The sequence below is a fragment of the Phyllobates terribilis genome, unplaced genomic scaffold (genome assembly GCF_046119375.1).
Source record: "Phyllobates terribilis strain yellow unplaced genomic scaffold, ASM4611937v1 Scaffold_4__5_contigs__length_816908805, whole genome shotgun sequence".
Lineage (NCBI taxonomy): Eukaryota > Metazoa > Chordata > Amphibia > Anura > Dendrobatidae > Phyllobates > Phyllobates terribilis.
In genome coordinates, this window is record NW_027362764.1 from 413076813 (window position 1) to 413101008 (window position 24196).

The window sequence follows — 24196 nt, forward strand, 5'->3', positions numbered from 1 at the left end:
CAGAATTATTTGAATGAATTCTGAAAAAAGCCATACTTGCATACTTATTTTATTACTCCCTGGGTTACCTGCTAACCTCCAGTTCATGTGACTGTTACAGCCTTTCACTGAGATTTAATGTTAAAGGGAACATGTCACTTGAAAAAAATGCTATTAATGTGCAGATGTGAGTTTAACCTGCAGGTTAAAAGTGTCCTGAACCTGCCCGGCGCCTGCACTTAGAGCTCCACTACCGGCAGGAGAACTTTATTCCCTCCAGCAGTTTGTGGCGTTCAGACATGGTGATGGCACTGGCGTAGCTTCAGTCACCATATGTATAGTAGTGATGCCCCTGCCACTGACTTACAGCTCACTCAGCATTAGGCCTAGCTGTCAATAAGTGCTAGGCGCTGGGTTAAGTGTGGGCGCTAGGCAGGTTCAAAACGCTATTAACCTGCAAATTAACCCCATATCTGCAGGACAATAGCATTTTTTTCATTTGACAGGTTCCCTTTAAATTTTACTCACAAAATTAGTTTGGTCTTCCTTATAACTCATCAAATATATATCAATAAATATATTATATCCAGTATACTGAGAACACTGTAGTAAAAATACTATATAGAATGTTCGATGTCTAACAATTTTCTTGTAAGAAATCCCTAAAATTTCCCTTTCCCATTGATTCCTCACCCCAGAGCTGTGGAGCTCAATTCATAGCAGTGTATGTCAAAATTGAAAAATATGAGAATATAATATTCTTTTATAATGCTACCGTAGCATTAAGCAAAGTAAGAAAATTGTAGAACACAATAAAAAAAATGATTTATTCATAGACTTTTAATGTTTTTTGAGCACTTTGATGTAATAATTAGTGATGAGCGAGCACTAAAATGTTCGGGTACTCGTTGCTCGGGTCGAGCAAATTGGAATACTCGGGTGCTCGACCCGAGCAACGAGCCCAATATAAGTCTATGGGAAACTCAAGTATTTTTCAGGCGGCTCCCCCGGCAGTCTGCAGAGGGCCTAAAAATTGCCCAAATCGATGGGAACAGTGCTCAAATGACATGGGAACAGCATGGGGAAGACCCCTGGCAGCATCTCTGACTCCCAGATCACTGCTGTCAGCAACGTGGTCAGAGTATTACACCACTTCTACGGACTCACAATAAAACATACAAAAATGAAACCAAATTGGATTTTCCTGAGAAATATGTTAAGGAACATCCTTTCCAGGGTAATGACTTGTATATAAGGCAAAATAAATAACCAAAAACAAAAATACTCCTCCACAACTTCGGCTATGTTCTCACGTAGCATTTTTGATGCGTTTTGGCACTTTTGAATTGCTTTCAACCAAGACAAATGCATTCACCAGGAAATGTCATTTTAACATTTTACAACCTTATCTGGCCATGTGGTGTGTGACACATCATCAGACACATGCATACAGTGCTGAAAAGACATGGGAACAGCACAGGGAAGACCTCTGGAAGCATTTCTGACTCCCAGATCACTGCCTAAAAGTGTGCCCATCATAAGTGATCCTTGGCGCATGTAAAGATGCCTCCCTGTCATTGTAGACTTGCAATAATTACGGTCCACGTCCTTGTCCCACTGCAGCGTTCAGTTGTCCCTACCCCATTCCTTGGAATGCAAGTGCAAGTATGCAGCCACCCACCCACAGGCTGCAATACTATACTGCCAAATTTTTGACAGCTGCTTGCACTTGAAATGTAGCCTTTTAGGCTCGTGGAGGCGGAAGCTTTTCACAACCTCATGCCGGCGGCGGCAGAGTGTCCATACTCGGTCCCCAGTCGCCACTATATTTCCCGGTATCGCCTCCGCCTTCCACAAGCACGAGTCCCACAACATTACCCGTGCCCTCCCCAGTGCACTTACTGGGTAAGGACCGCCTAATCACAAACACGTGGACAGGTGAATGTGGCCAGGGAAGGTACGGAGCCAGTCCACAACTTTTTTGCTAAGAGTTGTATCTAGCTCGGTGAAAGGACTGGCATAGAGGGAAACCGTATGTACCCTGCGTGACATTTCTCCCAGGAAGTCATCTAATGCAGCTTGTTGCAGAAGCAATGGCAGCCCGTTCAACATCAACTCGCACTTGTCGGTGGTGCTTTGACACACACACACATCTTTCTTTGCGCATTTAATTTCTTGAATACAGAGTTGGACAATGGCCTGATCTGTAATGCGTTTTGAGAAATAACATGCATAAGCATGGCCGATCCACATTAAAAAAGCAGCCATAGAGTGTCCGGGAACCTTCGCCCACACTTTTCTTAGCCAGGGCTGCTATCCGGAAGGGTTGGACGGGCTCACCAGAGAACCGGACACTCCTCTGGCGGGCCCTGGCTTCTCCTTCAGGAGAGTTCATAGTGCCGAGGTGAGGCCATGATGATGATAGAGGCCACCATCTGCTTAGTTTTCGGTTACTTGGAATGCAAGTGCAAGTATGCAGCCAGCCACCCACCCACAGGCCGCAACACTAAACTGCCAGATTTCTGAGCAGCTCTTTGCACTTGAAATATGGCCTTTTAAGCTTGTGGAGGCGGAAGCTTTTCACAACTTCTTGCTGGCGGCGGCCAGGTGTCCATACTCGGTCCCGAGCCGCCACTATATTTCCCGGTATCGACTCTGCCTTCCACAAGCACGGGTTCCACAACATTATCCGTGCCCTCCCCAGTGCACTTACAGTGGACAGGTGAATGTGGCCAGGGACAGAACGGAGCCAGTCCACAACTTTTTTGGCTGAGAGTTGTATTTAGCTCGGTGAAAGGACTGGCATAGAGGGAAACCGTATCTACCCTGCGTGTCATTTCTCCCAGGAAGTCCTCTAAAGCTGCTTGCACTTGAAATGTGCCCTGAACATTACTGCTGGTACTTTGCTGTGGGAATTTGCTTGCCTCCTACCAGCCTGGAGTATTTACAGCAAACTATGGTACGACGCCATGGTATTAGCACTGCTCCCAGTACCAGTAGCGAAGCCATCCCCAATTTCCTTCTCAGGAATTTTATTTGGTAGACTGAGTGGCTTCCCAAATACATTTTCTCACAAAGGAGCTGAAGATAGTGGCAGAAGGTGCATGTTTCTCCAGCCTGTTAGATATTAGAGGGTGAACGGCAGCACATTGGATCAGTGGTTAGCACTAGAGATGAGCGGTGTTCGACTAGAACTGTTCGCCAATCTCAAATTCGAGCTGTTTTGGGCGGTGTTCGAGTTGTTCGACGAACCCGAACGATTTGCAAAAAATTCGGCTGTTCGAGGTTATGTTCGATAACTGTTCGTGCACCAAAAGCTTGTCCTGCATGTCTGGCGCTATTTAGAGCAACAATCATGCAGGGATTGTCTGCCACTCACTGTAATGCCACAGCCATGGTGGTTGTGGCATTACAGTGAGTGCCCAAATCGATGGGAACAGTGCCAACAGTGAAACATGAAAAGCCGGCAATTCAGCAGCGGCATACACCGGTACCCGACAATTTAGAACCGAAAGAATAGAGCTTCACACATAGATTAGAAAGATATAAACATGTCAGCCACATATATACGAAGTACAGTGAAAGTGCTGCTTACTGTACTTGTCATTTAGCGTAAAGGATTTATCAAAAAAAATAATAGTGTTTTCATGCACCGTCTCTTTAAAAAAGCCGGCAGGCAATTCAGCATCTGTACCCGACAATTTATAACAGACAGAATAGAGCATCACACATAGATTAGATAGATAGAAACATGTCAGTCACATATATATGAAGTACAGTGACAGTGTTGATTACTGTACTTGTCATTTACTGTAAAGGATTTATCAAAAAAAAATAATAGTGTTTTCATGCACCGTCTCTTTAAAAAAGCCGGCCGGCAATTCAGCATCTGTACCCGACAATTTATAACAGACAGAATAGAGTTTCACACATAGATTAGATAGATAGAAACATGTCAGTCACATATATATGAAGTACAGTGACAGTGTTGCTTACTGTACTTGTCATTTAGTGTAAAGGATTTATCAAAAAAAATAATAGTGTTTTCATGCACTGTCTCTTTAAAAAAGCCGGCCGTCAATTCAGAATCTGTACCCAACAATTTAGAATAGAAGGAATAGAGAATCACACATAGATTAGATAGATAGAAACATGTCAGTCACATATATATGAAGTACAGTGACAGTGTTGCTTACTGTACTTGTCATTTAGTGTAAAGGATTTATTAAAAAAAATAATAGTGTTTTCATGCACCGTCTCTTTAAAAAAGCCGGCCGGCAATTCAGCATCTGTACCCGACAATTTATAACAGACAGAATAGAGCTTCACACATAGATTAGATAGATAGAAACATGTCAGTCACATATATATGAAGTACAGTGATAGTGTTGGTTACTGTACTAGTCATTTAGTATTAAAATAAAGGATTTACTATTAAAAAAATTGGCGTGGGGTTCCCCTTAATTTTAGGCTCTAGCGGAGGTTAAGCAGACAGCTGGGGCAGATGTTTGAAGCCTGGGAAGGGGGTAATACCCACGGAGCTTCCCAGGCTACTAATATCAGCCCCCAGCTGAATACATAGCCTTTACTAGCTATTAAAATGGGGGACCCCCCAAAAAAAATGACGTGGGGTCCCCCCTAATTTAATAGCTAGCAAAGGCTAGGCAGACAGCTGGGGGCTGATATTAATAGCCCAGGAAGGGAGCCATGAATATTGGCCCCCTCCCAGGCTAGAAACACCAGCCGTCAGCCGCCCCAGAAATGGCGCATTCATAGGATGCGCCAATTCTGGCACTTAGCCTCGCTCTTCCACGCTGCCCTGGTGCGGTGGCAGGGGGTAATAGGGCTGGGGTTGATGTCAGCTTATAATGCCAGCTGACATCAAGCCCAGGTTAGTAATGGAGAGGCGTCTATAAGACACCCCCATTACTAACCCCATAGTCAAAGTTAAAAAAAACACAAACACCCAGAATAAAGTCCTTTAATTGAAATAAAGACACAATTCTTTATTGTTCTAAATTAAACCATACTTACCATCACGCCCATTCCAGCTGAAGCCAACGATCTCCTGTAATAAAAATAAAATAATAAAGCAACCTCATCCTTACCTTTCCATGGTTCCCACGACAGCTTCAGCTCTGCTACATCGAGATGACAGGCTGGACCGCAGCAGAACGCTGCCATCCAGCCTGTCATCCCGCAGACACTGAGAAGAGCAGGCTTGCTTGCGCTCCACATTGTCTCTCTGTGACGGCATAAAGATGAGCCGAGGTCATGTCCAATGAACTCGGCTCACCTCATGCACGTCACTTACAGCGTGGGAGAATTCTCACGCTGAAGCGCTGAGTGCAGGAGAATTTTCCCACGCTGTCAGTGAGGTGCATGAGGTGAGCTGAGTTCATTGGACATGAACTCGGCTCATCTGGATGCCGTCACAGCGAGACACTGAGGAGCGCAAGCATGCCTCCGCTTCTCAGTGTCTGCGGGATGACAGGCTGGATGGCAGCGTTCTGCTGCGGTCCAGCCTGTCATCTCGATGTAGCAGAGCTGAAGCTGTCGTGGGAACCATGGAAAGGTAAGGATGAGGTTGGTTTATTATTTTTCTTTTATTGCAGGAGATCGTTGGCTTCAGCTGGAATGGGCGTGATGGTAAGTATGGTTTAATTTAGAACAATAAAGAATTGTGTGTTTATTTCAATTAAAGGACTTTATTCTGGGTGTTGTGTTTTTTTTAAATACTTTACTAGAAATTCATGGCGGTCATGTCTAATACTGGCGTGACCCCATGAATTTTGGGCTTGGGGCCAGCTGATAATACCAAGCTGGCCCTAACCCCTTTATTACCCAGTGAGCCACCGCACCAGGGCCCTGGATGAGTTGGGTACAGCGCCAGAAGATGGCGTTTCTATGAACGCGCCATTTTCCGGGGTGGCTGCGGACTGCAATTTGCAGCGGGGGAGGCCCAGAAAGCTTGGGCCTCCCTGTGCTGCAGATTCCAGCCCCCAGCTGCCTAGTTGTACCTGGCTGGACACAAAAATAGGGCGAAGCCCAACGTATTTTTTTTTTAATTATTTCATGAAATTCATGAAATAATTAAGAAAAAAAGGCCTTCCCTATATTGTTGTGTCCGGCCAGGTACAAATAGTCAGCTGGTGGTTGGGGGCAGCCCGTTCCTGCCTGCTGTACCTGGCTGGACACAAATATAGTGCGAAGCCCCACTTCAATTTTTTTTAATTATTTCATGCAATTCATGAAATAATTAAGAAAAAAAGGCCTTCCCTATATTGTTGTGTCTGGCCTTGTACAAATAGGCAGCTGGTGGTTGGGGGCAGCCCATTCCTGCCTGCTGTACCTGGCTGGACACAAATATAGTGCGAAGCCCCACTTCAATTTTTTTAAATTATTTCAGGAAATTCATGAAATAATTAAAAAAAAATTGACGTGGGGCTTCGCACTATATTTGTGTCCAGTCAGGTGCAGCAGGCAGGAACGGGCTGCCCCCAACCACCAGCTGCCTATTTGTACCTGGCCGGACACAACAATATAGGGAAGCCCTTTTTTTCTTAATTATTTCATGAAATAATTTAAAGAAAATTGACGTGGGGCTTCGCCCTGTTTTTGTGTCCAGCCAGGTACAACTATGCAGCTGGGGGCTGGAATCCGCAGCGCAGGGAGGCCCAAGCTTTCTGGGCCACCCCCGCTGCAAATTGCAGTCCGCAGCCACCCCGGAAAATGGCGCGTTCATAGAAGCGCCATCTTCTGGCGCTGTACCCAACTCATCCAGGGCCCTGATGCGGTGGCTCACTGGGTAATAAAGGGGTTAGGGCCAGCTTGGCATTATCAGCTGGCCCTAAGCCCAAAATTCATGGGGTCACGCCAATATTAGACATGACCACCATGAATTTCTAGTAAAGTATTTAAAAAAAACACAACACCCAGAAAAAAGTCCTTTAATTGAAATAAACACACAATTCTTTATTGTTCTAAATTAAACCATACTTACCATCACACCCATTCCAGCTGAAGCCAACGATCTCCTGAAATAAAAGAAAAATAATAAAGCAACATCATCCTTACCTTTCCATGGTTCCCATGACAGCTTCAGCTCTGCTACATCGAGAAGACAGGCTGGACCGCAGCAGAACGCTGCCATCCAGCCTGTCATCCCGCAGACACTGAGAAGCGCAGGCTTGCTTGCGCTCCACAGTGTCTCTCTGTGAGGGCATCCAGATGAGCCGAGTTAATGTCCAATGAACTCGGCTCACCTCATGCACGTCACTGACAGCGTGGGAAAATTCTCCTGCACTCAGCGCTTCAGCGTGGGAGAATTCTCACACTGAAGCGCTGAGTGCAGGAGAATTCTCCCACGCTGTCAGTGACGTGCAGGAGGTGAGCTGAGTTCATTGGACATGAGCTCACCTTATGCACTTCACTGACCGCGTGGGAGAATTCTCCTGCACTCAGCGCTTCAGCGTGAGAATTTTCCCACGCTGTCAGTGACGTGCATGAGGTGCGCCGAGTTCATTGGACATGAACTCGTCTCATCTTTATGCCGTCACAGCCAGACACTGCAGAGCGCAAGCATGCCTGCGCTTCTCAGTGTCTGCGGGATGACAGACTGGATGGCGGCGTTCTGCTGCGGTCCAGCCTGTCATCTCGATGTAGCAGAGCTGAAGCTGTCGTGGGAACCATGGAAAGGTAAGGATGATGTTGCTTTATTATTTTTCTTTTATTGCAGGAGATCGTTGGCTTCAGCTGGAATGGGCGTGATGGTAAGTATGGTTTAATTTAGAACAATAAAGGATTGTGTCTTTATTTCAATTAAAGGACTTTATTCTGGGTGTTTGTGTTTTCTTTTAACTTTGACTATGGGGTTAGTAATGGGGGTGTCTTATAGACTCCTCTCCATTACTAACCTGGGCTTGATGTCAGCTGGCATTATAAGCTGACATCAACCCCAGCCCTATTACCCCCTGCCACCGCTACAGGGCAGCGTGGAAGAGCGAGGCTAAGTGCCAGAATTGGCGCATCCTATGAATGCGCCATTTCTGGGGCGGCTGACGGCTGGTGTTTCTAGCCTGGGAGGGGGCCAATATTCATGGCACCCTTCCTGGGCTATTAATATCAGCCCCCAGCTGTCTGCCTAGCCTTTGCTAGCTATTAATTTAGGGGGGACCCCACGTCATTTTTTGGGGGGGGTCCCCCATTTTAATAGCTAGTAAAGGCTATGTATTCAGCTGGGGGCTCATATTAGTAGCCTGGTAAGCTCCGTGGGTATTACCCCCTTCCCAGGCTTCAAACATCTGCCCCAGCTGTCTGCTTAACCTCCGCTAGAGACTAAAATTAAGGGGAACCCCACGCCATTTTTTTTTAATAATAAATCCTTTATTTTAATACTAAATGACAAGTACAGTAACCAACACTATCACTGTACTTCATATATATGTGACTGACATGTTTCTATCTATCTAATCTATGTGTGAAGCTCTATTCTGTCTGTTATAAATTGTCGGGTACAGATGCTGAATTGCCGGCCGGCTTTTTTAAAGAGACGGTGCATGAAAACACTATTATTTTTTTTAATAAATCCTTTACACTAAATGACAAGTACAGTAAGCAACATTGTCACTGTACTTCATATATATGTGACTGACATGTTTCTATCTATCTAATCTATGTGTAAAGCTCTATTCTGTCTGTTATAAATTGTCGGGTACAGATGCTGAATTGCCGGCCGGCTTTTTTAAAGAGACAGTGCATGAAAACACTATTATATTTTTTAATAAATCCTTTACACTAAATGACAAGTACAGTAAGCAACACTGTCACTGTACTTCATATATATGTGACTGACATGTTTCTATCTATCTAATCTATGTGTGAGGCTCTATTCCTTCTTGTCTAAATTGTCGGGTTCCGGTGTATGCCGCTGCTGAATTGCCGGCCGGCTTTTTTAAAGAAAGCGTCTTCTGAGCAGTTTGTCAGCTTTTGGACACCTTTGAAGGTGTTTTCTATGTGTTTCTATGTGTTTTTGTTTTCCTGCCATTGGTTTTAACGGTGTTCGACGGTGTTCTAAGGTGTTCGACGAACAGTTCGACGAACAGTTCCTCGAACATCCCGGTGTTTGACGAACCGAACCGAACCCGAACACTATGGGGGTGGCTCAACACTAGTTAGCACTGAAGCCTTGCAGCGCTGGGATCCTGGGCTCAAATCCCAGCAAGGACAACATCTGCAAGGACTTTGTATGTTCTCCCCGTGTTTGCGTGTGTTTCCTCATCAGTAAAAAAGCAGTCATAGGTAGAGATGAGCGTTGTTCTACTCGAACTGTTCGCCAATCTCAAATTCGAGCTGTTTTGGGCGGTGTTCGAGCCGTTCGGCGAACACGAACAATTTGATAAAAATTCGGCTGTTCGAGGTTATGTTCGATAACTGTTCGTGCACCAAAATCATAACTGGATTTTTTCTCAGTAATGATGAAAATTAATGTTAATACGTAGTTTGAGTGTACAGCGGGGTGGGGGAGGGGCAGGGGATGGATCTCTGCAGGAACAATGAAGATCTCCATTTTTTTTTCTCTTTCCCGCATTTGCAGTGGGGAGGTGCAATCTGTCAGCCTATCAGCAGCGCACACACGGAGCGAAGTGCTTTTTTTCACACAAGCAAGGGCATGTGTCATTGGCAGTGTATGTCACATGTCCTTGCCCTATAAGACCAAGCCATTTTCCCCGTCGCCACCATTTTCTCACTGCTGCAGCTGCGTGTTAGACGGCACCGCTGTTGCTGTGTGCGCTATACCTTGTTAATTTCAAGCCAATTTAAGCACAAATATACAGATAGCTTGGGAGTAGGGAATAGTTGTGATTGCAGTCCTTTTAAGGACTAGGTTACAGCATTTCCTACGACTTTTATCAGGGAGGTCTGTGCTCTTAAATAGATAGGTTGTGGGAGTAAAGACTAATTGTAATTGGAGTCCTTTTCAGGACTAGGTTACATCAGTTCCTATCAGTTTTTGCCAGGCAGGTCTGTGCCAGTGCTGTGCAAGTTTTTTTCACAGCATTTGGCTGAATCTAGCAAAGCTAATCCTTTTTGGCCTCTTGCAGAGTGTGTTATTCAGTGGAGTAGCCTATCTGTGCTGCAAGATATACCACCTGTGTATAGAATACCAATTTTTTTACTGCACCTAGTGAAGTAAAATCTTTTGGGCATAGCATCATTCTATTAGTCCATCTATACTGACCTCCATCAGGTTGCAAATTAAAACTAATTTTTATCTGCATCTACAGTACCTCTGAAAAAATATTTGGGCTTCTAGCTGTGTGTGGGACTTGTTGTATTAGTCCATCTATACTGACCTCCATCAGGTTGCAAACTGAATATATTTTTTTCTGCATCTACCTCTGAAAAAATATTTGGGCTTCTAGCTGTGTGTGGGTCTTGTTCTATTAATCCATCTATACTGACCTCCACCAGGTTGCAAACTGAATATAATTTTTTCTGCATCTAGCTCTGAAAAAATATTTGGCCTTCTAGCAGTGTGTCGGACTTTCTCTATTAGTCCATCTATACTGACCTCCATCAGGTTGCAAATTAAAAATAATTTTTATCTGCATCTACAGTACCTCTGAAAAAATATTTGGGCTTCTAGCTGTGTGTGGGACTTGTTGTATTAGTCCATCTATACTGACCTCCATCAGGTTGCAAATTAAAAATAATTTGTATCTGCATCTACAGTACCTCTGAAAAAATATTTGGGCTTCTAGCTGTGTGTGGGACTTGTTGGATTAGTCCATCTATACTGACCTCCATCAGGTTGCAAACTGAATATATTTTTTTCTGCATCTACCCCTGAAAAAATATTTGGGCTTCTAGCTGTGTGTGGGACTTGTTGTATTAGTCCATCTATACTGACCTCCATCAGGTTGCAAATTAAAAATAATTTGTATCTGCATCTACAGTACCTCTGAAAAAATATTTGGGCTTCTAGCTGTGTGTGGGACTTCTATTACTCCATCTATACTGACCTCCATCAGGTTGCAAATTAAAAATAATTTTTATCTGCATCTACAGTACCTCTGAAAAAATATTTGGGCTTCTAGCTGTGTGTGGGACTTGTTGTATTAGTCCATCTATACTGACCTCCATCAGGTTGCAAACTGAATATATTTTTTTCTGCATCTACCTCTGAAAAAATATTTGGGCTTCTAGCTGTGTGTGGGACTTGTTGTATTAGTCCATCCATACTGACCTCCATCAGGTTGCAAATTAAAAATAATTTGTATCTGCATCTACAGTACCTCTGAAAAAATATTTGGGCTTCTAGCTGTGTGTGGGACTTGTTGTATTAGTCCATCTATACTGACCTCCATCAGGTTGCAAATTAAAAATAATTTTTATCTGCATCTACAGTACCTCTGAAAAAATATTTGGGCTTCTAGCTGTGTGTGGGACTTGTTGTATTAGTCCATCTATACTGACCTCCATCAGGTTGCAAACTGAATATATTTTTTTCTGCATCTAACCCAGCCAATAGTTTTGGCCTAATACCACAGTTTGGCCACTCAGCTCTGCTCGGTTACCATCCATTGTTTTTTTGTGCAAACAACTCCAGAGTTGTGAATTAGTTAACCACCAAAACGAGTGGAAAAAGGCCTGCTGCTGGTGGAAAGGGGAATAGGCGTGTTGGGAAGGGGAAAAAAGGTTGTGTCCGTGGGGTAGGTGTTAAAGCAACAGTAACATCTGCAGAAGAAAGACCATCTTCCAGCCAAACTAAAATGTCTACTTCTTTTAGCGGACAATGTGATAAGATCCCTTTCTTACGGCCACGCCAATCGCTACAAATTCCAGATGAGGCACAAAAACAGCAGGTGCTTCAACGGATATCAAGTGCTCCTTTAAGTGGGCTCTCCTCCACATCAACTTCAACATCACAAATACTCCAGTCCTCAAAGGTGTCACCCAAATCGCACTTGCTTCCTCACAGCTCCCAAATCTCCAGCTGCCCGTCTGAGTATGAGGTAGAACAGATGGTTGAGTCTGCAGAGCTGTTTACTCATACTATAGCCTGGGAATCAGAGGTCGACTCCAGCGCTTCTGTGAATCCAGACGAGGAAATGATCTGCACTGATGCCCAGAATCTTTATGAGTCGGATCCAGGACCAGACGCAGAATATTCTGACCATAATGTAGACCCTCATTCCCAAACTGTAACTCCTGTTGGTGGAGACAATGAGGAAGACGATGATAAGTCTCAAATACCTGATTGGAGCGACAACTTTAGTTTTTTGTCAGGGCAGGAACAGGTTGGCCCTGAGGACGACGGGTGTGATAACACACAGGGTGATGATGATGAGGTTGGAGATCCCACTTACTGTCAACCCACAGTCAGCCAAGAGATGAGGTCAGCAGAGGAGGTGGAGGAAGATGTTAGTGACGACGAGGTCAGGTTGCGCCTTCCTGGACAGAGACGTAGTACTGGAAGCACGTCAACAACTGCATCCTCAAACACAACTCTGCCTCTCACCACAAGTCGTGGTGGCTCTTCAGGTCGCATGGGTGCTAAGCCTTGCATAGCCTGGCCATTTTTTCAGATCGATAAAGATGACCCAACTCGTGTTATCTGTAACATTTGTCAGCAAAAGCTAAGTAGAGGCCAAAAAACACATAGTTTGAGTACTTCATGCATGAACCGGCACATGGACATGAAGCATAAGTTGCAGTGGGAAGCTCAGTGTTCTACAATGCGGCCTAGCCGGCCGGGCCAACCACCATCTGCCATATCTTGTGCATCCGCGGCCTCTTCATCCTCTGTGACTGGGGGGACAGCAGTCACACCTGTTTTGGTGCGCAGACCTGCCACCTCTTTACCCGCAACAGCCAGCGTGATTGGCAGGTCATCATTTTCTTTGGAGGTGGTAACACCAGCTGGTGTTGAGCGCTGTCTGACATCGATAGCACCACCTTTGGATCAAGGTAACCTAACATGTCCGCCTGCATCTTCCTCACAGACCGGCAGTTTGCCGGGGACACCCTTATCAACCCCGTCTAAGCACAATAGCCAGCCCTCGGTCCCTCAGATGTGGACAAGTAAAAGACCATTTCCTCCTAGCCATGAGAAAGCTAAGAGGTTGAATTTCACCATCTGCAAGCTCTTGGCTACAGAAATGCTGCCTTTCCGCCTGGTGGACACACAGGATTTTCGAGACCTTATGTCCGTCGCAGTGCCCCAGTACCAGATGCCCAGTCGGCACTACTTCTCAAAGAAAGGTGTGCCTGCGCTCCACCAGCATGTCGCACACAACATCACCGCTACTTTGAGAAACTCTGTGTGTGACAGGGTGCATTTCACCACAGACACTTGGACGAGTAGTCATGGACAGGGGCGTTACATGTCGCTGACTGGGCACTGGGTAACTATGGTGACAGCAGGACAAGGGGCTGCTGTCCAAGTCTTGCCGTCCCCACGAGTTGTGCGTCAATCCTCTTTATGTCAAAGTTCCTCTACTGCTTCTGCCTCCTCAACCTCCTCTCGGTCTTCCACCTGCACCCAAAGCCTGTCTGGTCATGCCACAAGCTTTCTAACTGCGCAGAAGGGATCCTGCACTCCTCCTTACCATGCTGGCAGTAGGGCTCAACGTCATCAGGCGGTTTTTACATTGAAATGTCTGGGAAATGTGAGTCACACAGCTGAGGAGTTGTGGTCAGCTCTGGAGAACCAATTTCATGAATGGTTGTCTCCACTGGACCTGAAACCAGGGAAGGCCGTGTGCGACAATGCTGCAAACCTGGGTGCGGCCCTTCGCCGGGGCTATGTCACACACGTGCCTTGTATGGCTCACGTGTTGAACCTGGTTGTCCAGCAATTTTTAGCCCACTATCCCAGACTAGATGGCCTTCTGCAGAGGGCACGGTCGCTGTGTGCTCACTTCCGCCGTTCGCATCCCGCAGCTCAGCGACTTACATCTCTACAGAAGTCGTTGGGTCTGCCACTTCACCGGCTAAAATGCGATGTGCCTACCCGGTGGAATTCAACTCTGCACATGTTGCAGCGACTGTGGCAGCACCGACAAGCCCTGGTGCAATACGTTCTGACGTATAGCCTGGGCCAACGAGATTCAGAGGTGGGGCAAATCACGCTGGAGGAGTGGTCTCAGATCAGGGACCTATGCACCCTTCTGCACAGTTTTGAAATGGCGACGAAGATGTTTAGTGCTGACGATGCCATTATCAGCATGACTATTCCGGTGATTTACATGCTGGAGCACATGTTAAACAGAATTCGGAGTCAGGTGGTGGCACAAGAGGAGGTGGAGGAAGTAGAGGAGGAGGAGTTGTATGCGGAAGGGCTAACATCTGCAAGGTCCAGACGGTCGGCAGCACCAAGGCGGCAGGCATGTGAGGGTGGGGGAGATGGTTTTACCAGGGCGCATGGTAGCAGCCAAACTAGTGAGGAAGGTGCAGGAGCCCAGGAAGAAGTGGAGGACGAACTGATGGAAGACTCATCAGATGAGGGAGACCTTGATCACATTTCTGTTTTGCGAGGTTGGGGGGAGAGGACAGAGGAAGGAAGCATGATTGTTACCTCGCCACCAACACAACAGGGACTTGGTGCTCCTGGATGCGCAACACACATGAGTGCCTTCTTGCTGCACTACCTGCAACATGACCCTTGAATTGTGAGAATTAGAACTAATCCTGACTACTGGGTTGCCACACTCTTAGATCCCCCAAACTTTTCGATCAACCTTTTCATTTTAATAAAGACCAAAAAAATGGTCATTTTTGAAATTATAAGCATTAGCAGGTTTTTAGAAACTGAAATCAAACAGTTTTCAACTCAAAACTTTATTCCAGGTGATGTTACATTTTCACATAGGACCCCTTGTTCGAAAGGATCTTCTGAACTCTCTCGTCCATTGAATTTGTCAGGTTTTGGATGGTTTCTGCTTCAATTGTTTTGCATGAGGACAGAATACCCTCCCAGAGCTGTTGCTTAGATGTGAACTGCCTCCCGCCATCATAGACACTCCTTTTAATGATGCTCCAAAGGTTCTGAATGGGGTAGAGGTCAGGGGAGCATGGGGGTCACACCATAAGTTTGTCCCCTTTTATGCCCATATCAGCCAGAGATGCAGATGTTTTATGTGCAGCATGAGATGGTGCATTATCATGCAGAAAAATGATCTTGCTGTGAAATACACGGTTCTTCTTCTTGAACCATGGCAGGAAGTGCTGTTTGAGAAAATCCACATACATTATGGAGTTCATCTTTAGCGCCTTCAGGGATCCTAAAGGGGCCGACAATCTCTCTCCCCATGATTCCAGCCCAAAACATTACTCCACCTCCTCCTTGTTGGCGCTGTAGCCGTATTTGCGTGGGGTGTCCATCAACCAGCCATCCTCCACTCCATCCATCTGGACCATCGAGCGCTGCACGGCACTCATCCGTGAACAAAACAGTTTTGAAATCAGTCTTCATGTAATGTTTGGCCCACTGGAGCCGTTTCTGCTTGTGTGAAGTGGATAGAGGAGGTCGACAGGATGGCGTATGCACAGCTGCAAACCTCTGAAGGACCCTGCATCTTGTTGTTCGGGGGACGTTGGAGGCACAAGCAGCTTCAAAAACTTGTCTGCTGCTATGACAAGGCTTTTTTGCCGCTGCTCTTTCAATCTGACGTAATTGCCTGTAGGAAAGAGTCCTCAATTTGCCCTTATCAGCACGCACACGTGTGTACTGTGAATCAGCTACATACTTCTTGATTGCCAAGACACTTCATCCTGATCATCGCACAATGTTGATTGTAGTCATGCCTTGACCTAAACACTCCACAATTTGTTGCTTCTCAGCAGCCGACACATCCTTTTTCTTTCCCATTTTGGCAGAAAATGTAGGCTGCTGAATAATGTGAGAGAGCCTTCTTAAGTAGTCTTGCCTTTCATTGGACACACCTGACAAACTAATTAGCACTGGTGTCTGCAATTGCTTACAGTGATATAAAGAGCCCTGACACACATCACCATCAATGAGTTTAACTGACAAACAAACAAATTCTTCCCTTATCACTCCTAAACACTTTTTGCATAATAATTTGGAACACAGTGTACAGGTACTTTTCCACAAAACACCAGTGGTTCACGTAGTGAATCTTACAGTTCTAACTTGCCAACCGTGGTCTGTATGGAGTTGTTCAATAAAGGGCCCAAAATTAAGATAACATAGATGGGAGAGGTCTCTATGAATAGGAATTCCTAAGTATTTGATACCCTGTGAGGGCCAGGCAAAGGGAAAGTTGGACTGGATGGAATCCTATATGTATTTGGGGAGGGAGACATCGAGGGCCTCAGACATCGCTGCATTGATTTTAAAATTTGACCATGTAACAAAGTGATCTATTTCAGCCATAACAGCATGGATGGATATATGTGATTGAGTGATATATACTAGGACATCATCAGCAAATAGAGAGCACTTGTACTCGGTGCCTCCCACCTCAATCCACCTAATATTGGGGTTATGGCGAATTGATGAGAGCAGGTGCTCCGTCACTAGGATGTATAAGAGAAGGGACAGAGAACATCCCTGCCTTGTCCCATTGGTGATTGTGAAAGGTGATGAAAATGTTCTGACGCGCCCCCTGGGCCTTGGGACACCCGGAGCCGGACCCTTTTTGGTGGATGCTGGTGGTTGTAGTCTCCGTGGCGGCAACCCGGTTCCGTGGCTCAGGGCGGTCAAACCAGTGGCGGAACTATTTATGTGGTTTTGATGTTTAAATGTCCGACTACGCCACCCGTGGATTGCGGTCAGAGTGAACCGCCGCTCCAGGGCAGACCGCTGAGGCTGGTGTTGTGGGTGCAGCAGAGCGTAGCATAACTCCCCACGGGAGGAGTATAGCCTCAGGGCAGTGTATGCGGAGGATGGGGGTGATGGTGCAGGGCAGCAGCAGTAATGACACGGAGTCAGTGATGCAGTCCAGGGCCTTTACTCACAGTTCTTATTATCCAGACCACGTCTGCAGGTAACGGCTGCCCACGTCGTACTGTGCTCACCAGGTGAGGGGCTCAGACAACTCCCAGATAACTTTGGAGCGCTTCACAGGACCCCCTTTGTGTGTCCTTTGTCTGGCCTTTCTTACCAACCCTTCTGTCCGGCTGCCTCGGGCCTCCTCTTGGTAAACTTGGCGCCAGTTTCCCTGACCCTATGTGGTGCCTTCCTAGCGGGTGTAGCGAGGGGCTGCACCACATAAAATGTCACAGCCTCCTGTTTCTAGCTGAGGGTCGTTTCCTGCCTCCACTAGTTTCGGGGACCGGTCTCCCCCTTTGGCCTGACCCCTCCACGCAGGTGGATTCTGGCGTGCGGTGGCGACTCGCCCGTCCGCACCCCTGAGATCCCTTCGTTCCTCGTTCCTGGAGCCTTCTCCGCTCCTCTTCCTTCCTTCTCCCTCTTCCAGGCCTGGGCCTCTGTTACTAGGCCCGCCTCCGGAGCAGAGCTCATGCAGAGCCCCTGCTCCCTGCCACTTCTGCTCAGACTTCTCTGCACTGAACTAAGATGGTGCCCACCTTTTATACTCCCTTCTCAATGCACCCAGGAACTGCTTCCTCCCTGCTCCTGCACTACAGGGTTCCCCTTCCTCAGTGTTCCCTCCCCCCACTCCAGCCAGGGACAGGGACTGTCGTGCCCATCTCAGGGGCATATTGGTCGCCCTGCCCCACGGCAATGTGGTGTAATGCATGCAGGTGTCGGGTCCTGATCCACACTACATCCTTACCTGAGAGTGAGATATCACACCTCTGGGTGAGGTGCAATACCTCTGTAGCAACCGAGCCCTCAGGGTGCTACAGTTCCATTTATCTTCAGCCTAGGTGATGTATTGCGATACAGGGCCGTGATTTTGGCTATAAAAGGGTCCCCTAGACCCCTACCCCAAGCTTTTTAAGAGAATCATATATGGCGTGCCAGGAGACTCTATGGAATGCTTTCTCAGCATCCAACGAGAGTATCTAATTACAAATTTTTAACTGCATCTAGCCCAGGAAATACTTTGTGCCTAGTAGCAGGGTCTGCTAGTCAGCGGATTATCCCGGCTGTTAAGCAAGCTACACCACCTGTAGTTTGGACACTTCATTTTTTCAAAGGAAATGCTTCGGGACCACGGGATACTCAGTGAAGAGCATCAGGAGGCACCCCAAGGCATAGGGGCTGGGACTGGCAGTAGGATGCCTTGCGGTGGACAGCCGAGCTCGATCCTTATAAAAGCTTTTTAACTGCAGCAGCTTTAGTGGACGCTACTGGAGCTGGAATTACGCGGCTGCTGGCATGAGACTTGCCCTCCAATAGATCCTTGTAAATGGATTTAAAGTGTATTCATTCAAATTAGAGAGACAATTTAAATTAAAAAGTTTAGAGCTGCCTCCACCACAGGGGGGCTCGCTTGACCCACCAGCGGACAGGCACCAGTATTGGGAGAGGGGGGCTGGCCATTAGGGTTCACCGCGGCTCTGGCACAAACCCGGCGACACGGAGGTGGCACGGGCAGGAGCGGACTGGCCGTGTCGGCTTCTCACTTTTTGGATTTTAGAAGGGCATGACATGCCTATATCTGTGTCTCCCCCTCCTTTTACTCCTCCACCTCTTTTATTTTCGCATGACTATATGTACTTGTCACTTTTCCATGTGTTAGTTATGTCTTCTGAGCAGTTTGTCAGCTTTTGGACACCTTTGAAGGTGTTTTCTATGTGTTTCTATGTGTTTTTGTTTGCCTGCCATTGGTTTTAACGGTGTTCAAAGGTGTTCGACGAACAGTTCGGCGAACACACGGGTGTTCGACGAACCGAACCGAACTCGAACACTACGGGGGTGGCTCAACACTAGTCATAGGGTGTCCGGGAACCTTCCCACACAGTTTTCTTAGCCAGGACTGCTTCTCAGCAGGGTTGGACATTCCCACCAGAGAATCCTCTGGTGTGCCTTGGCTTCTACCTCAGGAGAGTTCATGATAGCACTAACTTTGCAGCTGCTTTGGGGCTCTTGAGCGAGTGAGAAAGGTTAGCCCTCAGAATCAAATCCTCTGGTGGGCACAATGTTTTTCAATCTGAAACAGCTTTTCAGTGGGAGTTGTATTTCACCACAGCCATATTCTTAAGCTCGGTGAATGGGCTGGCATAGAGGGAAACCGTATCTACCCCTGCTGTCATTTCTCCGTCACCAGGTTCCACCCATTGTCACACACGACCATGCCTGGCTGTATGTTCAGCGGTGAGAGCCAGAGATCAGGCTGCTGTGTTACAGCTTTCAACAACTCTGCAGCGCTGGGCGGTTTGTCAATTAAACATTAAGCATGTGTGGCACCCTGCTACTACAGGTACCACAGGACCCAAAAGGGTGCATGGACGGACTTCTCCACAAGAGGCCCTCACTACAAACCGACACCTCCACCGTTCCACCTCATACCACCAGAGGGAGCCCTGTTAGATATATATATACTGGAGGGTGGAGTTAGGCAGTCTGAGAGAGAGTGCGCTGACACTGAGAGCAGTGAAGAAGCAGCACGTGAGCTGCTGTGTACTGAACGCCCCGAATGTGGATGAGGCAAGGAGAGTGGAGTTAAGGGGGCAGAGGAGCATCTCAGCTGCCATCACGTCATCCCCCGGAGGTCTGCAGCAGTGCTGGTAACCATTACCAGAAACCACAGGTGGTGTCACGAGACAAACTGTTAGCAAAACCCCTTTTAAAGAGTGACCCAGAGGACGGGCCTGGGAGCCGACTGCCATGATATTCTACAAAGAAGGTAAAGGCCCGGGTACCGAGTCTCCCCCATATATCCCCCTGGGCAAGTCACATGCTATCTTCAGCACAGCCTGTTGCCACTTGACCAAGTCAGTGCTGCAGTGCTGTAAGCTTGTGACTGATGTGATCATTTCGGAGATGGAGAAAGAGGTGCATGAGCTGAACAATGTGATTACATTGAGGTTATATTGGTGACGCTGTTTTTTCAACTAAAGAAAGATCCTATTGTTTTGTTTGTTTTACGTTATTTTTTAAGACAAATGCATTCACCGGGAAATGTCATTTTAACATTTTACAACCTTATCTTGCAATGTGGTGTGTGACACATCATCAGACTCATCCTTTTTATTTATGATGGAGGGACTCTGAAAGTCATAAAGCCTATTTTTACAGGGACATCAGACGGCCCTTACTATTCTAAAAAGGCCAGCAGTCGGCCGTAGCTATTGTTACAGAGCCTTCAGCCGGCTCTGCTTTGTTGTTCCCATTATTAACAAGTGGGCTGACAAAATTTGGGGAAAACCCCACTAAGAATTTAAAAGACACACAGAGCAGGGCCACGGTACCAAAGTACGACATGTTCCCATTAGAAAGGAGAGGGTCTGCTATACAGTTATAGTGTATGTGTGACACCCCAGGGGTCTGGTTGCAACAGTGATAGAGATATTATGTCTGAGAGCAGGTGGGAGGTCCTTTGGTCAGGGATCCTGTGCATGCCACACCTCCTGCCCAGTCTTGGGAGGGGAAGAACTTCCCCTGTATAAACCCGGGGCTGAGGCAGGGTGAGTCAGACAAGGAGAGTGGAGAAGAGAAGCAGCATAGGAAACAGCAGAGTTACAAGGAGTCAGGGGCTGGCAGCTACAGAGCTCGCCCTGACTAAGAAGATTCTTTACCGGACCCGGAGTCCGAGGCTGTGGGGACTAACTCCTACCCAGCAGCAGAATCCGTCGGGCAGGGGATTTCAGGTCCTCTGGCCCAGAAGCCCGAAGGCACGGTCACACGTGTGGGACCAGCACCGCCATCGTGGAGCGGAAGCCATTAGAAGGCCCCGAGTCACCGGCCATACGGGTGAGCACCACACGGTACACTCAGGGACGTGGGCTACTTACATCAGCTTCTAGCAAGGTAGCCAGAAGAGTACAGTCAGTTTGGGAGGCCTACAACTACGCCTGGCCAGGGGAGATCCCATCTGCTCAAAGACTGACCAGGCCCCGTTTGCTAGCAAGTACTCCGGGAGGGTCTGTCGTTGTTACCAGTAAAGACCCTGAACTACACCGCACCGTCTCTGAGTGGTTCCTGCTACCCCCATCATCCACGTCGGCTGCCCTGAGGCCATACCCCTCCCGTTGGGGGTTATATTATCACGCTGCACAATCCTACCACCGGCCTCAGCGGTCTGCCCTGCAGCAGCAGCTTCCTGGCTGCACTCAACGGGTGGCGTAGTCATCAACTATTTACTACTAATAGACTGCCGTCTAGTTTGACTCCCTGGGCACGGACCGGGTCACCGCCACGAGATTACAACCCTCCACGGATCCGGCTCTGGGTAAGCTCCCGCGTGCACACCGCAGCGCGACACAGGCCCAGGGGCGCGTCAACTTTGGCGTAGTCGGCAGGATTTCGTGCCCGCAACCACCGGGTACTGCGTGCCTGAAAAGCAAAGACTGTTCAAACTTACCAGTGGTGAAGGTTTCCCGCCATCCGGCGCCATCTTCTACCTTCTTCCCGCCATCCGCGAAGTTTTCCCGCCATCCGGCGCCATCTTCGACCTTCTTCCCGCCATCCGTGGAGTTTTCCCGCCATTGGACGCCATCTTGAGGACGCCGCGCGGGAAGAAGAGGGGCGTGGACTCCGAAAGCGCGCGAGAACTGAAGCCCCGCCTCACGTCCGGACGTTGCGTAAGGTCCTGGAAGGAGCCCAGCAGACGCCGACGTCACAGGAGCGCGACGGAAGGTCCTCAACCCTGACGATCCACTGCGGAGCCGCGGCCTACGGAAGAGGATCATCGCAAGGTAGGCCACGGTCCACTAGGGGGGAGGAAGATGTCGGATACGGAGGAGAGCTTCACTGCCTCAACCCCCGCCAGCGCTACCGCTGCTGCAGTTATGCCCTTCACCATGCCCTATATCCCGGGAGCAGCTTGGCTACCCCAGTACTCAGGGGAGTCACATACCCTGCATGACTTTAGAGAAAAGCTGGATAGCCTCTTCCAGGTGTACCCCCTCACAGAAGAGCAAAAAGTGAGCATCCTGGTGGCCCAACTAACCGGGGCAGCCAAAAGGGAAGTAAAATCCTGGCCACCTGGGAGGAAGACTGTCGCAGGGATACTAACCCGGCTGAAGGACACCTTTGATACCCGCACCTCAGCCGAGATTAAGCTTAGATTCTACGGGTGCAAGCAGCGAGCGCATGAGAGTATAAGGGACTATGCACTAAACCTACAAGAGGCCCTGAGGGCCATAAAGCAGACCGACCCTGATGGGGTGGGAAACGAGGACAGGCTGTTGACTGAACAATTTATAGAGGGTTTATATTGCAATGCCCACCGAACCCAGTTGCGGGCAATGGCCTTACAGGATCCCCATCTGGACTTTGCACAGTTCAAGGACAGAGCCATCCGGGTGCTCCGAGAACCGGCACCAGGTGGCGTTGTGACCCACAGACGCCCCACTACCACTTACTACCAGGAGGCGGCGCCCTTGTCAGCAGGGCCTGTGGGAGCTGATGCGCAGGCTTTGGACAATGACCCGGCTCCAGACCTACACCATCAGGTCCAAGAGCTAGCTACGAGCGTTGCTGCGCTAACCCGAACTGTGCAGTCTTTACAGGTTTCCACCCCAGGGAAGATCCAGCTGGCATCCGGACCGGAGGACATCCCGTGGCGTCGACCAAGGAGGACCCCACCGGCCAGAGGAAGACCCAGTGACCGATACAGTGAGGACGGACGACCCATCTGCCGCCGCTGCAATCAACCCGGACATATGGCAAGGTACTGTTCTTTAAACGGGCACAACCTGGGGTAGAGGGCCAACCCCCAGGAAAAAGATCACCAGGCCCATCGAACTGGCGCGACAGATATGTGGGAGGACGTCCAGTCTTGCCTGTGGTACTGGATGGCATTCCCATGAGTGCCCTACTGGACACCGGGTCACAGGTCACCACCATCCCGTACGTGCTCTTCAAGCAGTACTGGAATGACTCGGATATTACCCGCTACCCCGACGACGACTTGAGTATCATCGCCAGCAATGGTCAGCCCGTGCCACAGATCGGATTTAAAGAGGTGACCATCAAAATTGGTAGAGTCGAACTGGCCGCACAGGGACTGATCATTGTAGATATCGATAAACATGAGAGTCACCCAAAAATAACTCTAGGAACTAATGTAATTGAAAATTGTCTTGCAGAGGTGATTTTCCTTTTACAGCAGGTTGCCAAGAATGCCAGCTCCGGCGAGCAGCGGGTGCTCCAGAAAGAGATCCGGGCACTGATGCAACGGCAACAAGTGGAACTCTCCGGCGGTGAGATTGGTAGCGTAAGAATGTGTGACCCTTTTCCTATTGCCATGCCCCCAAAAAGTGAAATGATGATTTGGTGCCGGGCAGCTATTGGTCTGAGAGGTAGAGATTACCAGGCAATGGTAGAACCAGTTTACTCAGACAGTAGGCCCACCATTTTGACAGCACGGGGGGTGGTCAATGTACGCCATGGGAGGGTGCCCATTCGCATAATAAATATCGGGGAGAGGGAAGTGTACCTGCCCCGGTATGCCACGCTAGCCAAATTATATACCGCTAATCAAAGTTCTATACAATCTGTGGAACCCTTGCCTCCATCTCACCCGGAGGAAGGTAACGGCTCTAAGAAAGACATGGAGGACTGGTGTCAGCAACTACATTTGGGTACTGACTCCACTCCCTCACATCAGAAACAAGGAGTCTATCGGGTGGTTCAAGAGTATGAGAGAGTGTTTAGTAAACACCCGTTAGACTTCGGGCGAGTCAAGGGGGTAGAACATCGCATCCCCACGGGAGATCATCCTCCCATAAAAGAGAGGTATCGACCCGTACCCCCTGCACATTACCAACACGCCAAGGGGATGCTTAGAGATATGAAGGAGGCTGGGGTAATCCGGGATAGTTGTAGCCCCTGGGCAGCCCCATTAGTTTTAGTCAAAAAGAAAGACAACACCATGAGGATGTGTGTAGATTACCGGAAAATCAACCGTATCACACACAAGGATGCGTACCCCTTACCAAGGATAGAGGAGTCATTGGCTGCTTTAAGATCTGCTAACTTCTTCTCTACCTTGGATCTCACTAGCGGGTACTGGCAGGTTCCTGTAGCAGAGGCGGACCGGGAGAAGACCGCATTCACCACCCCGATGGGACTTAGCGAGTTCACCTGCATGCCGTTCGGACTCTGCAACGCACC